Source organism: Scylla paramamosain, chromosome 48 (assembly GCF_035594125.1).
Source record: "Scylla paramamosain isolate STU-SP2022 chromosome 48, ASM3559412v1, whole genome shotgun sequence".
Taxonomy (NCBI): Eukaryota; Metazoa; Arthropoda; class Malacostraca; order Decapoda; family Portunidae; genus Scylla; species Scylla paramamosain.
In genome coordinates this window covers 5837965-5842964 of record NC_087198.1, presented here as the reverse complement: position 1 = coordinate 5842964, position 5000 = coordinate 5837965, and the positions used below count along the sequence as shown (strand labels likewise).

General features: G+C 41.5%; 2 long non-coding RNA genes across 2 annotated transcripts in view; one reads left to right on the top strand and one right to left on the bottom strand.

Annotated features, from left to right (window-relative positions):
* Positions 1-1787, top strand: part of LOC135095258 (uncharacterized) — a 9124-nt gene extending 7337 nt beyond the window's left edge. Inside the window, exon 3 of the long non-coding RNA XR_010264175.1 lies at positions 1629-1787. This is a non-coding gene — a long non-coding RNA (uncharacterized LOC135095258). The remainder of the gene's footprint in view (positions 1-1628) is intronic.
* LOC135095257 (uncharacterized) overlaps positions 1-5000 on the bottom strand; it is a 14868-nt gene that overhangs the window by 9245 nt on the left and 623 nt on the right. The window contains exons 1-2 of the long non-coding RNA XR_010264174.1: positions 4324-5000; positions 1203-1375 (exon numbers count right to left, since the gene is read on the bottom strand). The exon at positions 4324-5000 is cut by the window's right edge and continues 623 nt beyond it. This is a non-coding gene — a long non-coding RNA (uncharacterized LOC135095257). The remainder of the gene's footprint in view (positions 1-1202; positions 1376-4323) is intronic.

Below are 5000 nucleotides of genomic sequence, written 5' to 3'. Positions count from 1 at the left end.
TGGCTATTGGGCGGCCAGAAGTGCTGGCGGAAGTGAGAAGGAGTGGCTGGCGGGTGGTGGGGAGAGAGGTGGGGGGGGAAGGAGGCGTCTCGGACTGACACAACAAGATGGCGTCTCTGAGAAGAGGGGCAAGTGTAGTTTCCCCGGGCCAGAGGCATGATGGGACTAACAAAACACCAGCAGGAGGTCTTTCTGTACACAACATGCACGTGTACACAACACACGTGTGGCTGTACACCTGGCGGCTACTCAACACACCTGGTACACTACTGGTAGCACACTTCAGGGAGGGCTTGGCCAATCCTGGTTATCTTGACCACCACTAAGTCTTTGAGGAGGAACACAATGCGATACACACGCGCACCACACAAGATACGCCGCCACACTGGCTGCAGACTGAGCGGCGTCCCTTTGGCTCAGTGTTTCCAGGCCGTTCGGTACTTGAGCGACACACAAAGGTCTACTTGATATACAGGGACTTGTTCAACCAACGAACACACTCATATCCACCAAAAAACACCATATATCTACCAAAAAAATAAAAAATAAATAAATAAATAGATAAATAAAATAAAATAGATAAATAAATAAATAAAATTAATCAAATAATTAAATTATACTAAATTATTAAATTTACTATTGCTTCTACTCTTACTACTACTATAACTACTATTACTACTACTACTACTAATACTACTGTGTGTGTGTGATATTGATAACAATTATAGTAACAATATAACAACAAAAACTACTACTACTACTATTATTACCACTATTATTACTACTGCTATTACTAATTTAAATACTACTACTGCAGCTGTTTTTGCAACAATTTTTAAGGCATTACTATTAATATTCACATAGTATTATTAGCAGCAGTAGTAGTAATAGTTGTAGAGGTAGTAGTAGTAGTAGTTGTAGTAGTAGCAGTAGTAGTAGTAATAGTAGTAGTAGTAGTAGTAGTAGTAACAAATCGCAAATATTATCTCTACCACTACTACTACTATTACTGCCACTACTACTTTTTTCCTCTCACAAAGGCTTTTACTCTCCTTACTTCTATTACTGCTACCACTAGTATTACTACCACCACTAATACCACTACAACCACTACTACTACTACTACTACTACTACAATTACTACTACTACTACTACACACGCTTGCTTATGGAGGTCGTGAACAGTTCCATCTGGTACAAACTTAGCTGTGATGCGAGCAATGGTGCGTCACCTGGGTGGATCCCTGTCAAAGTGTCTTCTGAATTGTCTTTGCACTTCTTTGACATTTTCGTGCCTCCAGTAACACTTTATGACAGATGTTCTTTCTTCAAAGCTTTGTCTTACTTCTGACATTATTATTTTGGCCAACTGCTTCTGAAAAAAAAAAATTCAGTTAATTATAGCGAGTCAAACAAGGAGTACATTTTTGGATGACTCTCTCTCTCTCTCTCTCTCTCTCTCTCTCTCTCTCTCTCTCTCTCTCTCTCTCTCTCTTTCTCTCTCTCTCTCTCTCTGTGTGTGTGTGTTTATTCAGATAGATACAAATAGATAGATGTACACAGGTACAGACTTGTGCTTGTGGAGTATAAATGTAAGAGCATGAAGCACAGTGTGTCTCTCCCCACAGGCACCTCCCGCCTCACGCCTTGCTTCCTCCCGTCTCCCAGAGTCTACACACCTGCACTCTTGAGGTGAGTACACTTACTCTTTTCTTTCCTGGTAATTGTTTTCACTGTGTTTTCTATTGCACACAATTGGATAAGGTGTTATTCAGAGGCATTGATAACTACACTTAAGTGTTAAGTATTCATTGTGTGTTTAACGGGTTCTATAAATAAATGTTCCTTATCGGGGAGAACAAAGTGAATTGTGATTGTTGGGCTAGGTAACAACTGTCCATTATCGGGCGATGCATAGTGAGGGTTGTGTAAGAATAGTTATGTTGGTGTATGGTTGCAAGAGTTAGCAGCCAACGGCGTTAGGTTGCCAGGTGGACGAGTCGGGCCGAGTGGTTCCAACGTGAGGGCAGTGTAGCTGATCGTGTGGAAAGTGGGGTGCCAACTCCACTGGTTCTAATTACAAGTCTGATTGTAGTGCCGGACTGGAGCAACAAATATGCCCATTGGATCGAGAATGTGTAGTGCACTGATGTGGGTAATGTGAACTGGAAATATAAATAAGGATTGAGACAAAATGGTATATTATGTTCCTTGTTACGTGGCACGGCTTCCTATAATCTCCGGCTACTCCTAGTTACGAGTAGATGCCTGCCTTTCAGTGTGGTCAACGCCACGACACACCAGGTTTCCTTTAACACTCTCTCTCTCTCTCTCTCTCTCTCTCGCTCTCTCTCTCTCTCTCTCTCTCTCTCTCTCTCTCTCTCTCTCTCTCTCTGTAAAACAATATAAAAATCGATAACAGCAACAACAGCAACAACAACCCCAGCTCCACACCATCTGGTTCACCACCACCACAAGCCCCAACACAACAGCAACACAACCACAGCCGTTAACACCTGTACCACCACCACCACCACCACAGCCCCAACACAACAGCAACACAACCACAGCCATTAACACCTGTACCACCACCACCACCACCACAACACAAAGTACAAAACAAACTCGTGCAGGAAATTAAATCTGAATTGTGATCGGATTTATATAGTTTTTCCTCTACTTTATTTCCTCTTTCGTATTTCCTCTTTCGTAACAAATCGCTACTGTGCTTTTTTTTTTTTGTTTTTATCTCTTCTTTTTCCTACTACTTCCTCTTCTTCCATTTTTCCAATTACTCCTTCTTTCTGCCCAATTTATTCATGTGGATTCTCCCCTTTTTTTTTCCCCTTTTTCATTAACTATCATTCTTTTCCTTCTTCCTTTTCATAATGAACACGTTTTCGCTTCCACTCAATGCCTCTTTCCCTTTTACACATCCATTGTTATTCATTATTTTCCTTTCTCTCATCGATTCTCCTCCTTCCCTCTTTCTTTCTTTCTTCACTGCAATTCCTTCCTTCCTTTTCCTTACATTCATTCATTCTTGTTTTCCTCTCCCCATTCGCGCCTTCCTTCCCTCCTCCACACTCCTTCGCTTTCCTTCCTTTCTCCTGCACCTTTCTCTCTCTTGCACCCTTTCATTCGTTTCTCTTGCCCAGTCTCACACTACATATTCCCTCTTTTTCACCTCATTCCTTCCTTCCTCTCTTCTTTCCTCTACATTCTTTTACTCCTTTCCTTGCTTTACACTCCTTCCTCCTATTACCCTCTACCACTCTCACTCTTCCCTTCTTTCCCCTCTTCTTCCCCCTCGTTCTTTCCTCTTGTGCGCTCATATCTTGCATTCTGTTCTCTCTGCACCCACTACACCTCTTCCACCTCCTGCTCCACTTCCCTCCTTCAGCTCTGCATTTTTTCGCTTCTCACCTTCTTTCTTCCCTTCAGTAATTGCTCCACACAGACGCCATGTGGGTTAAGCGTGGAGGAGGAAGAGGAGGAGGAGGAGGAAGTGGTGGTGGTGGTGGAGTCCTTTGTAAGGCTTCTACACACCTGTTTAGGCTATTGATGTATGTGCGTGGCTGGTGAGACAAGAGGGATCAAATCAGATAATGAGGGATAGACAGTGGGGTTGAAAGAAGAAGTAGTAGAGGTTGGGTGAAGAACAGTGACAGAAGTATGAGAATGAAATATGACAGAAATGCCGTCTTGTCTGCGTCACAGGTGTTTCAGTTCATTTAGTTTTCTAAAATAATAGTACAACAGTTGTATTATTCATATATTGGTTCAGGTAAGGCTTTTCGAAATGTGTTTACTGGTTTCCTGAAGAGACGATGTTCATTTTCTTCTGCTGGAGTTGTGTTTATGTACGTGGCGTCCTTGAGTATGTGCGTCAGTTTGTGATGTACTTGTTTTCCCTCTCATATAAAATATTGTATTAATTGGTTCCATTTTTGCTTGTGTGTGCAGTTCCTCCGGTGTGTGGGGATGTTTCGTTGTAGGCGAAGCGGAGTGGAAAAGTGTGTGTGTGTGTGTGAGAGAGAGAGAGAGAGAAAGAGAGAGAGAGAGAGAGAGAGAGAGAGAGAGAGAGAGAGAGAGAGAGAGAGAGAGAGAGAGAGAGAGAGTGAGGGGACAGGGGAAGCAGACGGGCAGACAGACAGACAACCATACATACAAACAGGCATGCAGACAGACAGAGACCGGCAACCTCCTCCCCGTACACACACACACACACACACACACACACACACACACACACACACACACACACACACACATACACACACACACACAAGGTATATAAAGAACACAGGCTTCTCCACCGACCTTGATGGAACGTTTTGTGGTGAAAAGTTGAGAATTTCCAAAGGTATCACTGACTGGAGAGGTGTAATGAAGTGGACTCTTGGTTTTCTTTAGTCCAATGGCTTCTCCACCAACCTTGATAGGACGCAGTGTAAGTGTCGTCGATTATTTTCTTAGTCGCTAATGACAAAAAGAGTAATGAGTTCCAGAAATTGTCTTTTTTTTCCCCCTGCGAGGTTAATGAAATGTGGCTGTGGAGGTGAAGCATGCATTCTTCAAACACTACTGACATTAAAAGAAGTATTCGAGTTCTTGGAGTTGTTCTCATGTCTACAGTCAGTTTTTACTGTTGTGGTTCCTGCCTTCGACTTTAATAGAATGTTGTGGTGTAAGAGAAATATATATTTTTTCAAACGCCACTGACATCAAGTACAGTTATCAAGTTTTTGAATGAAATATTTTAACATCGGCAGTTATTTATTTATTTATTTATTTATTTATTTATTTTAGTTTTGGCTTCTCATGCTTGGTAGTGCGTCGTGGTGCAGGTGAACACAATGGTCTGTTTTTTGTATGAAATGTGTATTATAAAATAGGGTAAGTAAAGTTTTTTTTTAATGTATTCATGTAAACAACAAATCTACGTATTTTTTTTATTTCTATTAAATAATTAAAGTTTTTTTTTTAATGTATTCATG